The sequence below is a fragment of the Dipodomys spectabilis genome, unplaced genomic scaffold (genome assembly GCF_019054845.1).
Source record: "Dipodomys spectabilis isolate Male_0828 unplaced genomic scaffold, ASM1905484v1 ptg000003l, whole genome shotgun sequence".
NCBI lineage: Eukaryota > Metazoa > Chordata > Mammalia > Rodentia > Heteromyidae > Dipodomys > Dipodomys spectabilis.
Genome location: NW_024870680.1, coordinates 2,816,851 through 2,830,433, shown reverse-complemented (window position 1 = coordinate 2,830,433; position 13,583 = coordinate 2,816,851).

Here is a 13,583-nt window from a genome sequence, read left to right as displayed (position 1 = left end):
CTCTTGACATTGGCTCTACTGTCCTCATGCTCTCTTTGGACTTAGCTGGGGCTCAAAAGGACTGGCCTTTCATCACTACATTTTTCCAAGTTCCTCCAGGGTTGGAAATGCTCCTAGGCTTGTTTCCATTTCCCCCACATAGCAGAGCTCCCTGCAGGCTTCTCTTGTCTGAAGTCCAAGGGCTGCTCATCAAGCAAGGCACTTGGAAGTCTCAACCCATTGTCTCTAACTTCAGCTTCACCACACAATTGCCTTGGGTTCAACCTAGTCCAGCACTGGTGACTAAGTCATGGTGCCCACTGGGATTTGTATCATTAATAAGACCATAGGAACATAGCCAAGCACTGGAAGAAAAGAAAACATGACCATAACATGCTGTCAAATGTTATTAAGAACAGCCTCAGACCCTATTTGAGTCTACCCTTGGGAATCTCTGGAGAGAAGCTATTCCATGCTTTTGTCCTGAAATGACCTTCTCCATGTTCACATCTAATGGCTAATGTTAAGTAGAAGGTCAAGGTTTAACATCCTTGGTGACTCCTTATGTGATCAGACCCAAGTATGCACGGTGGCTGGTATTTAATAAATACAAAGCACCTACCCTTTTTTCATTATCCATGGGAACATATTTATTTAGCCTGCTGATCTTCTCAAAGAAGCAATAGGAATTTGATTGTCTGCCATTTCCCTGCAGGTGAAGTTATCTACAGACTGTTTTCTGAAAAATTGGACCTCCATTTGCAACCTGTTCCTTTTCCTGATCCTGTCTCAAGTCCTCTTGCTTTGAATTTGGACTTAATCCTCACTAATTTTTGTTGGACACTGTTGATTGTGTGAACCCTAACTACAATTCAGATGGTCATGCTGGGTTGTGAGCTTGGGCTGGTTCCTGGGGAAAGCTTTCTACACTTGTTCTACTTCCTGGGACACCTTAGAGGCCATAGCCACCATTGTTCTGCATTACACTTTTAATGGGAACCAGAAAGAACTGACTATCCAGCAATCTGCCTTTCACTAATGGTCCTCTGACTTAGATGTTACTAGATGAATATATTTCTGAATCTTAGAACTTCAGAGGAAATATAGTCATGAGGCCTAATAGAATCCTGTAGCTTTGGAGTACAGTACTCTTACCTACTGTAAGACTCTATACCTAGAGGGTTCTGTTAAAAGCCTATGATTTCTGTTGTTAAGGGAAGAGTTAGGAGGATGAGTTTTATGTTATAAAACTGAATTGAGGACTTCTGCTATCTATGTCGTTGTGGTAAAAATGCAGTAGGCCATTCTAACAAAAATTGAGTCTCATTTATCTCCTTGGCTACCACAGACCCTAGAGAGTACTCTGTAAATATTATTTGAATTGAACAAGGTATGATTTATGCTGATAGATCAATTTTCATGTGTTCTCATCCTTTATACTTAACATGCATATAATAGCTATTAATTTCCCTATGTCCTTTATGGTATGAATATGATTGACAAGTATGGAGATTTTGGAACCAGAAAGATATACATTTGATCCACTGTCTACCACAAACTGTCTGTGTACTTACATTGACTCATGCTTCAATAAAATAGAGGTAGTGAAAACTTCCCTGCAAACAGTTGAAAAGACTGAGTGTATCCTAATGCAGGACATTTTTTTCCTCTGATAGGCAATCAATACATACTGCCTATTATTTCATTATTATTATCCATTTGTTTCTTGCCCTGTTTACTTCAAGGAAGTAAAAAACAATATATTCTTTTCTATCAAAATAAACTATGAGCTCCTAAATATGTGCTGCATTCCCTAGCTTTTCAAAGACACCAAGACAAAGTCTAATGACTTTTTTGGGGGGAATGGGGTCCAGTCATGGGGCCTGAACTCTGGGCCTGGGTGCTTTCCCTCAGCTCTTCAGCTCAAGACTAGTGCTCTACCACTTAAGCCACATCACCACTTCTGGCTTTTTTTTCTGCATATGTGGTGCTGAGGAATTGAACCCAGGGTCTCATGCATGCAAGGCAGGCACTCTATCCCTGAGCCACCTTCCCAGCCCATCTACTGACTTTTAATTTTGTGCTTTTTGGAGAATTTACTTTGAAGCAGAGAGGTAGAATTTGGGATGTCAGTCCTCTCCCTCTGCAGCTTTGTAGCTAGACATAAATACCTTTGTGTTTTGGAGTCTTGAGTTCCTGGAAAAACCTCATGAGGTTATTATTTATTTAATTATATATGAGATATAGCTCATGAGATTTTATTTATTTATTTAACTATTTATTAAGATGCTTATACTAGAGCTTGAACTTAGAACCTCAAGCTCTCCCTTGGCTTTTTAGTTCAAGGCTGGTTGAGCTATAGTTCAAATTCCAGATTTTTGCTTGTTAATTAGACATAATGGTCTGATGAACTTTCCTGCCCAGGATGGCTTTGAACCAGAACACTCAGATCTCACTCTGCTAGTATCTAGGATGTCAGATGTGTTACCAGCACCAAGCATGAATTAAAATGAATTTAAAACTGTGTTTAAAAGTTTAAATTCAGGGCTTATGGAAGAATGACCTGAGAAGGGTTTTGAATATGCCAATTCGTTGGCCCATTCCACAAGCTGGAAGTATAAACAAGCACATGCATTTTGAAAAAGTATTCCAAGTAATTCGCTTGTTCCTCAGCTTATCCTAAACAGCTGCTTCAAACTGTAAAACTCTGCAAATGTGAATGCTTGTTAGTATTCCTGACAAGTTTGCATGGTGTCAAGACCCTAAGATGCTCCTAAACCTGATGTGCTGTGGAGGAAAGAACACAAGAGTCAAAAGAAACCCAAGCTGCAAATTTCCAGCTAGGGTCTCTGAAGAGGTTACACAACCTTTCAGCAAATCACTGTTATCAATGTAAAGCAGGGGTGAGTACTGCTCAGGATTAAATGAGGAAGCTGACTGTGGCAATCCGTACCAATCTATGGCAATTGGTATTGTGAGTCATACCAAAATATCTTTCACTTGGGGAAATGGAAGCACAGAGGGCTTAAGACACTTATCCAAGATAATAGAGCTTATATGAAACAGTCAACTTGAACCATATCTAGTTGACTCTGGACTAGAGCTTTTATATTCCATAGCACCCTTACTCATTGAATAGTGACTCATTGAATAGTGTATTGAGTGACTACTATGTGCTAGAAACTCAGGATTTTAGAAGATACAGGAGAATAAAAGAGACAAAATGGAATGTCCCCTATTTTCTGAGGCTTTCAATTAGAAGGTAGAAAATGTTCTGGAAATAAATGAACAAAAGACACAAAATCATGAATGAATATGGGGCAAGTGGAAGTAAAGATAGGAGCCGAGCGGCCATTTTAATTAGGGTGGAGTGTCACTGAGAAAGAGACTGCCAAGCAAATGTGTTTTTTTTTGTTCTTAATATATATATTTTTATTGTAAAAATACTGTACAGAGGGGTTACAGTTACATGAGTAAGGTAATGAGTGCATTTCCTATTGAGCATTGTTACACCCTCCTTTATTTTTCCCCTACCATCCCTTTCCTCCCCACCTCCTCAACTCCTCCCCTGCCCCCTGCCCCTGCAAAGTTGTAAAGTTTGTTTTCAACATAGTGTCTTGTACATCTCATTGTTACAATGGGTCATCCTGTATCCTTATTTCAGCATTTTCTTACTTCCATTCCCCTCTCCAAATTAGAAAAAATGTATATACAAGATGCAGGACACTGGAATCAAATACAGTGACAACAGGGGTTCTACCATGCAGAAAGAACATAAAAAGAAACAAAAGAAAATCACATAGTACATTATAAGTACTTTAGAAAGAACAGAAACAAAGATAAAACCTATTGTGTCCCTATCTTGGGGTTCATTTTGCTTAGCATCAGGTTATATGATCATATGTATGTAGCTTTTGACCTCTTCTGCTTGTTCTAGACCTGTACTAGTTATTGCAGATAAGGGAAACTATGGGACCTATGTTTCTTTGAGTCTGGCTTACTTCACTTAATATAATTTTTTCCAAGTCTTTCCATTTCCTAACAAATGGGGCATTGTCATTCTTTCTGATGGAGGCATAGTATTCCAGTGTGTGTGTGTGTGTGTGTGTGTGTGTGTGTGTGTGTGTGTGTGTGTGTGTGTGTGTGTATCACATTTTCTTGATCCATTCATCTGCTCAGGGGCATCTGGGTTGGTTCCATATCTTAGCTGTGTTGAATAATGCTGTAATAAGCATAGTTGTGCTGGTAGCTTTAGTATGCCCTTGTTTGTGATCGTTTGGGTAAATGCCTAAAAGTGAGATTGCTGGATCATAGGGGAGCCTTAAATTTTCCACTGGAATACTAATACTGGTTTCTACGGGATAGCTTGCTTAGCCCCCAGCTTCTCCTCTGCCATCTTATATTCAGTCTTTAAGAAAATGTTTAAAGGAGGATGGCCATCACAGGCAGAAGGACCAGTTGTTAGCACTGGCAGGTTTCACAGAACAACACCCAAAGCCAGCGTGGCTGAGGTGACATGAACATGGAGATGAGAACTAGCAAGGATGGCCCAGGGGTCACAGGTACAAAGTGCAAGGCACGGGAAGGCCTGTGACCTACATCCTGTAGTAAAATAGGAGTTAATGAAGGATTCTGATCTGATGTCACTTATGCTCAGTGAGACAGAAGGACAAACACTGCATGTCACAGAAGGACAAACATTGTGTGAGATATTTCAATTATATGAGGACGACCATGAAATAAATTCCTGTATACAGTGTGGAATGGTGGTTGTCAGGGCTTTGGGGAAAGGGAGAGGGAGAGTTGCTATGCAATGGGCAAAATGTTTCCATAGAACACGATGAATACGTTCTAGAAATATATGATATTGTGTCTATACTTAACCACACTTAACTAAACAGCTAAAAAATCTGTTTATAGACTTTATGGGGAAGATGGCAACTGAGTAATATTACTTGGAATCTTTCCTCAGGGACACACCTTACTGAAGAGCTATTCTTTTTTTTTTTTTTAATTTAATTTGATTTTATTTGTGAACATACTGTACAGAGGAGTTACAATTACGTGGGCAGGATAATGCATACATTTCTTACCAAGCATTGCAGCCTCCTCCTTTGTTTACCCTTCACATCCCTTCCCAGCCTCCCCCCTCCCCCCCAATCCCAATCCTTCTCCTTCCCCCCCTCCCCCCCCCCCACCGACGTTGTAAAGCTAGTTTTGGACATGACAACTTGTACTTCTCATTGTTGCAACAGGTCCACCTGTATCCTTAAACAACTGGTTTTTCCCCATCTCCTCCACAAGTTATACTGACATCAAATATAGTGAAAGCAGGGGTTATATTGTGGGGGAGGGATATACAAAGCAACAAAGAGATAATCTTATAAATGCGTTAGAAACACATGCATGAAAGAAAAAAACAATAAAATACACATCTAAGGGTTCATTTTCCTGACATCACATTATCTGACCTTTTCCGCTTGACTCATACATATACTAGATATTGCAAATAAGGGAAACCATGGGACCTATGTTTCTTTGGGCCTGGCTTACTTCACTTAATATAATTTTTTCCAAGCCTTTCCATTTCCTAACAAATGGGGCAATGTCATTCTTTCTGATGGAGGCATAGAATTCCATTGTGTATATAAACCACATTTTCTTGATCCATTCATCTACTGAGGGGCATCTGGGTTGGTTCCATATCTTAGCTATGGTAAATAATGCTGCAATAAACATAGTTGTGCTGGTAGCTTTAGTGTGGTCTTGTTTGTAAACATTAGGGTAAATGCCCAAAAGTGGGATTGCTGGGTCATAGGGGAGTTCTATGTGAAGTCTTTTGAGGAACCTCCATACTGCTTTCCAAAGTGGTTGAACAAGTTTACATTCCCACCAACAATGAAGTAAGGTTCCTTTCTGTCCACATCCCCTCCAGCATCTGTTGTTGTTAGAGTTCTTGATTTTTGCCATTCTAACTGGAGTGAGGTGATATCTCAATGTTGTTTTGATTTGCATTTCTTTTATGGCTAGGGATATTGAACATTTCTTCATGTGTCTATTGGCCATCCTTCTTTCTTCTTCAGAGAAGTTTCTCTTTAAGTCTTTCGCCCACTTATTTATTGGGCAGTTGTTTCTTTGAGGATTTGTTGTTGGGGGGTTTAATTTTTTGAGTTCCAAGTATATTTTAGATATGAGACCCTTGTCTGTTGTATGGCTAGTAAAGATTGAAGAGCTATTCTTACAGCAAACTTTTTGCAGAACTGCTAATGAAGTCAATGCTCATGGCACAGTGGATTTGCATCTTTCATATCCCAGGAGTTCACTGGGAAAGCTCCATTGGCAGTAGGAACAGAGTTGGAGGAGAGGAGCTGCAAGAACAAACATCTCTGGTCCATCCAGGCTGAGCTTATCATGGAAACTGAGGATATCACATTAACTCCTTTACAGAGAAGCCTGAGAGACAGAGACAGCGTGTTGAGGAGTAGCATAGCCTGATACCAGTCCCATTTCATCCAGGAATTCTCCATGGTACAGATCTATTTGGCATGGCCAAACTCAAAGCTTAGCACAGCAGTCTCTGATCTTGGCTCCAAAGAGTGCCTATCTAGACACAGACAGGCAGACAGACAGACAGACAGACAGACTATGAGTTGGAGGGGACCTGAGACATGGAATATGGTGTCCTTGAAGTGGGGAGTATCTGGGAACTGTGAGGTTTAGTATTGTTAGCCCAGTGAGCTCCTTCCCATAGCTTACCAGGCTCATTCCCCTTTCCACAGTTTAGCATGCTCCTTTCCTAGGCAACACTAGGTCCATGTAGTAAAGGCAGTAAATAATCATCCTCCAACTCCCCTTTCCCTTGGGATGGCACTCCTCTGGGGTGCTACCATCATAGAAGGCAACAAGAGCCCTTTAGAGTGACCTTCAAGTCTGGGCAGCTGCAGGGCCCCTTTATCACCTACTTGGGCAGAAGCTATAAATCCTAATCCATCATGGTGAAGCACCTGGTCCCCACATCCACACCAGGGTGTCTGCCTCCTAGCCCCTTCTAGCCCCTCCTAGCCTCAGTAGGTTCTAAGGTCACCTCAGACAATAGCCAGCACTTCTTCTCACTCCTCTCTTGAGAAGGGGTCTTGCCAGTTCCTTTACCGGCAATAAATCTTTTCTTTGTTCTTTGTACCTGGATGCTTGCATGGTTTTCTGTCCCGATCAGCAGGACTTCAACGAGGGCAATGAACCTAAGCGAGAAGGAATGAAGGGCAAGAGACATGAAGAATGACAGCAAGACAAGGATTCTGATCAAGCTGCCAATTTTTATTTTTCACACAAGGGTATTTATATGCTTGGAATAAGGAAGCTTTTTCATTGGCCGAAGCAGCTGCAGGGTGCTTGTTTAGGGCAAAGTGAAAAGGTGGTCATTAGTAGCTGCCGGGTGTTTGCTTAGGGCAAGGTGAAAAGGTGGTCGTTACTTAGGGCAGGGTGAGAAGGTGAAACAGCCTCAAGATGTTCCAGTGAGATAGTTGGCTCCCAACAGTTTTCTGGCAAAGTCTAATATACTCTAACAAGTGTGGTCCTTAATCTGAACTTGAGATTCACCTTTGTGCCTACTTTGCTGAGCTGGCTCTAAGCCAGCTTCCTTTCATTGGAACAGCTGGTGTTGAATTATAAACATAAAAACAAAAATAAAATAAAGTCAGAAAGGAAAGAAGAGAAAAGACTGTCTTGGTGGACTTTTGTGTCATTGTTTTCATTTTTATTTTCGTGTCATGTCCTTCTATCTTATGTATGTTTGTTTTAGGTATTCTTTTTCTGACCGGCTTTCTTTGTAGTTTTGCTTTTTCTCCCTTCTCCTTGCAGTGTGTGAACCACAACATGCACAATTCAATATTCAGTCAACCATATTTTCTTCTCTTTTTTCTATTACCCTTTCCCATTCCTACTTTCTTCCCATCCACAGTTAAAGCAGCAGCTCTCCTCTTTATATTTCTTCTATTGACTCCCAATTCACAATCCTATTTTTGCTAACTGTTGTTTTAGCAGGTAGTTACACTGCCAGACCATTCTTGTTTTGTTCATCTATCTTTATTTTTTCTTTCCTCCTCTTTTTGCTCTCTTAATACACCTTAGCTAGATCATTTTGACCTGTCTCATTCTACTTTCCTATCACCTTAATTTAGTAAGCATTCAGGATAGACATTACTACTAATTATTGAGGCACATGCCAACAGGGCCTCATTTAGGGCATGTAATTAGGGGTCAGAGCAAAAACCATCACAGGCAGGAATTTAGTCACTATCCTACTTTCTGGGATGTATTCTAGACTTACCTACATTGGTCCTTGATGTGCTTCAGGGATGCTTGAGCTATCCTGTGGTTTGATGTCTGCTATTCTGTATGCATGATTCTGGTCTCAGGAAAGGCTGTTGGGGAGGTCATCTCATGTCTGTTGATTGCTCAGCACCAGATATGGATTAAGAACATTTATTTTCTTCTGCTCATCTTCGCTAGCAACAGATCATGAACACATGAGTACTTTGACACATGTGAGGCAAAGAAATAAGTGTTTGTCTGACAGTAAGTGATGTGCCTGCATTTGTACTAGTTCTAGTTGGAAAATTATCCCAGGGAGACAAATAAGAGCTTGCAGACAGGGCAGACCTGACTTTGTGGCCAATGGCTGCTTCTTGCCCACTCTAGAGATTGAACAAATGATCTCTAAATTCCTTCATTGGAATGATGAGACTTGTTTATGTGGATAAAGACAAAAGCTGGTAGTAGTGTCTGGCATGCAGTATGTACTCTGGACGACTCAGCCTGCACTACTGGATGGCAATCCAGATCATTACTTCCAGAAGTGGCTTTGAGTCTAGGGCTGCATTGAGCCTGGAATGTGATACTGGTTGTGTAACAAAATCCTTTTGTACAGACATAGGTCCTGGCGAGAGGATACAGGAAGTGCATTTTTGTGTACTAATAACAATTTTGATTTTATTATTAACTGTATTGAGAGGAACTTTAGCTTCACAATCATTTGTGCTGAGAATGGTCAATTTTGGAAATCTTTCTATCAATTCTTGAATAATGCTTGTACTCGTAACTTTCGAAAGGAAATCATTCTCCAATTAGTTTGTCATCTATATACTATGTTATATCCAACAATGAGCTGATCAGTAAAACGTGTTCCACTGCATTGGTATTACCCCCCTCTTCTCCACAAATAGATCATCAATAATCTAATGCCTCCTTACTACTTCTATTTGGAATCCATCTCATTCTTTTAAGGATTAACTACATTAGCTACATTTGTATAATTTTTCTGGCTTCTCAATGTCAGAATGCTTTTCTTTGGTTTCAGACCTCATTTATTTCATTAATTTCTGTGATTGTCAGTTCTTTAGTAAACCAGTGATCTGATTTGATGTCTTGTCTGAGGGAGCTGTTGGAAAGATACTAAAGAGTAATTAATGCTTGTGAAGAGGCCATGAGAAAGGAAAAATAAGGGATTGTCCATGGAAATAATCCCCACAGTCCCTTGCTTACCCCAGGATTCTGAGCTAGTGTCTCCTGTTCATCAGAGTAATGCAACGGGGAATCTAGACGTGGACTTGCTGCTTTCCTATCTGAAAGATATTATGGAAGGAGGAAGAAGAGAATGAAGTAGTGATTATTTCTGTAAGTGTGAATTTGATCATGAATTTGCTTCATCATTTCTCTGTAGGATAAATAGAATGAAGTAAAGCATTGGACATTTTCTTAGAAAATAGGCTTTTTGAAAATATATTTTGCAAAACATCACAATTTCTACAAGGGAGTCTACAACTAGAGATGCAAGGGCGGGTAGCTTGTTTATGGTGTCATCATGATCATCTGTAGGCAATTACTACTCTCCAGGGCCCCTCTGCAGTCCTGAAAATCCTGTGCCAGCAGGTGTGTCCATCCCCATTTTATCTTTGTTATCTCCTGCTACTAAGGCTTCTTGATCTCTGAATTCTCTTCAAGTTACCCCCGAAGGGCAGGCTTCCTGCACAGATCTACGCTTCTGAAGCTTGGATTGAAATGCCAAGTCTAAAGCAATCTCCCTCCAAAAGAATATTTCAGAATTTGAAAACTCTTCCCCTCAGGCATGACTTTATAGGAAAGAAAATCCGTAAGTGAATGAATGTCACTTGATAATTCTTTTTACGTAAGTAATGGAGCACCCTATGTAGCTTACTCCATTATGCACTGTTGGCATTTCTGTTTTATTTATTTAATTTTGTAAGTGCAATTAATTAAATTCTGGTGACTCCAATGGGGGTATTTGTGGAATAGTTATTGCTGTCTCTGGGGAGTTTTGGTGGGCGTCCTGAGAAAGCAAGAACTTCTTTCTAACCTCCAGTATACTGTGTTTACTCCTAGCATAGGAACACACTACCTGTGTTGTCACCATTCATCTTCATGTCTTATTTCCATGCCAGATGTCAGCTCCTTAAGGGAAGGGACAATTTTTTAACGAAATTATTGATAAGCCCTAACTCTGTTCATTCTCTTCATATGTTCCTACCCACACAATTGAGCTATTGGGGTACACAGAACACTGTTGTGGGAGCTCAGCTAATCCCAGGAAGGTCATCTCTATTGCAGGCAGTAGCTCTTCTGTCTTTCAGACCTAGGCCCATGTTTTCCTATTCAGGAATGCTCTGAAGGGATGAACGTTGCCTTCCATGCTTGCGAAGGCAGATTCTCCCTGTAAGACTGAGAGTCTTTGGAGAGTAAGACTACCAGGCTCCTCCTTTGAAGATGAGTTTAACTTGATATCTAACCCTCTCTAGGCCTTCTTTAAGCCCCAGGGTAAAAAAAACCTCTAGGGGGGAAAAATCCCCAGGCTCTGGCAATGACTTGATGTCAATCAGCCTGACTTCACTAGGAAATGGCATAGAGTCAAGATGCTGATGGATGGCTCTTGAAAACACAGGAAATTGGGTTTTGTGATAAGTCATCTATTTTTCCCAGCCCTCTACTTGCACACAAAGAAAAATAAGTAAATAAATTCTACTCAATATTTTACCTACCACCCCCACCCCCCGAAAATTCCCACCTACCAAAACAAAACAAACTACAATATAGGAAAAATTACCTACCCTTGAAAGTACATAGTTCCTCCCCTGTAGGAGAGTTGAGCAGGAAAGAGGAGTACCGATTTCTGGTAAGCTGCAACTAAGGAAGTACTTCAGAGAGTGACATTCAGTCTCCAAAGCACTTCAGCCATGGCCAATCCCTTGACACAGAGGGCAGGACTTCATTCTCCACCATGACTCTGCAGGCCAGCTGCCCCAGCTCCCCCAGACCACAGCATTTTACCTTGTTATGTGCCTCTCCCTGCCACCCTTAAAACATGTCCACAGGGCAGAGAGATCTGTTTACAATATAAATTAGATCCTATCAGATAACTTATTTTTCTAATGCTTTGATGATGTTAATCTCTTTTACACATAAGAGCTTTTCAAAATATTCTTTCTCCTACTTTTTATTTTATTTTTTTGGTGCCACTGGAGTTTGAACTCAGGACTTGTCCTTACCAGGCAGGTGTTTTACCACTTGAGCCATACCTCTAGCTTTCTATTCCCCACCTTTTTTTTTTTGCCAGTCCTGGGGCTTGGATTCAGAGCCTGAGCACTTCCCTTGAATTTCTTTTTGCTCAAGGCTAGCACTCTACCACTTGAGCCACAGTATCACTGCTGGCTTTTTCTGTTTATGTGGTGCTGAGGAATCAAACCCAGGGCTTTGTGCATGCTAGGCAAGCACTCTACTACTAAGCCACATTTCCAGCCTCTCCTATCCCCTTTTAATGCTTAGTTTATTCTTCATAGAGGGTCTTACATTTTGCCTGGGGCTGAGTAATACCCCTCTAGGATTACAAGTCTATATAACCATACCAGGCTTCTTCTCTTCTTTCTCCTTTTTCATCAACGTGGAGCAAACACCTAAAATATTCTTCTAACTTAGTTTTAGCACAAAGACTCACTTTATTAACCAACCTGCTTTAAGTTACACAAGTCTTTTGGGGCTTGAACTATGGGCCTGGGTGCTATCCCTAAGCTCTTCAGCTCAATGCTAGTACTTGAGCCACAGTACCACTTCTAGTTTTCTAGTGGTTTATTGGAGATAAGAGTCTCACTGACTTTCCTGCCTGGGCTGGCTTTGAACTGTGATCCTCAGATCTCGGCCTCCTGAGTAGCTAGGATTGTAGGCATGAGCCACGGGCACCCGGCCAGTTGCACAAGTTTTAAGAGGAAAATTTCTTTTATTTATTGATGTCCTATTTCCCCTAAGTCTGCCATGTGAGAGAACTCAAGAATGTCTTGTGCAGGGCACCTGTAATCCTAGCTATTCAGAAGGCTGAGATCTGAGCAGCCTGGTTCAAAGCCAGTTTGGGCAGGAAAGGCCATGAGACTCTTATCTCCAGTAAACCACTCAGAAAACTGGAAGTGGCATTATGGCTCAAGTGGTGGAGTGCTAGACTTGAGCTGAAGAGATGAGGGACCGCGCCCAGGCCCAGAGTTTAAGCCCCACGACAGACAAAAAAAAAAAAAAATGTCTTGACTCGGTGCCGTGGCTTATACCTAGAGTCCTAGCTACTCAGGAGGCTAAGATCTGGAGGACTGTGGTTCAAGACAAGCTCAAGCAAAAATGTTCAGGAGATTCCAAGAGCCAGCCTAGCAAGCACATGGCTCTGAGTTCAAACCCCAGTACTGCAAAAAAAAAAAAAAGCCCTTTATGCAGGCAAATCATATACTCATTTCCTTATCTCACTGACCACAGGAGTGAAGGAACATTCCAAAGAGCAAAGGATACAACTCTGGAGACTGATGCTGGCACATCAGGAAAGTCAGGAAATAAGCAGGCCAAAAGCCACCATCCTCTCTGAAGTCATGCCTCAGTATAGATGCATCTGGAAGCCCAATACTCTTGGGCTTTCCTTTCAAAGTCCACCCTTCCCAGGTCCCCTGGATTGGAGGACTTTATTTTTGTTTTCTTGAGAAGCCAGTGTGAACAGCCCTCATTTTGCCTGGCAAAATTAATAAACCTCTACTTTCTTTTCTCCAAAACCCTGCTCTCTTTATTTCTGCATGGAGTTCAGGGGCCCAAATTTCTGGTAGCACCAAAACTAATTTCTCTGCCTCTGTTAGGCCTCAATCTAGTTCCTTTTTAAAAGGCATTCTCTGGGGCTGGGAAGATGGCTCAGTGGTAAAGTGCTTGCCTTGCATGCATGAGGCCTGGGGTTTGATTCCTCAGCCCCACATAAGCAGAAAAAGCCGGAAGTGGTGCTATGGCTCAAGTGGCAGAGTGCTAGCCTTGAGCTGAAGAGCTGAGGGACAGCGCCCAAGCCTGGAGGTCAGGCCCCATGACTGACAAAATAAAAGGCATTCTCTGACTTTTCTATCTAAATTTTTTACTTTCCATTATTTGTCTTCACAATATCCTATGCTTTTCCTTCAGAGAATGTATTAAAAATGGCCCTTTATGCCAGGTGCCAGTGGCTCACACCTATAATCCTAGCTACTCAGGAGGCTGAGATCTGGGGGTCACAGTTCAAAGTCAGCGCAGGCAGAAGAGTCCATGAG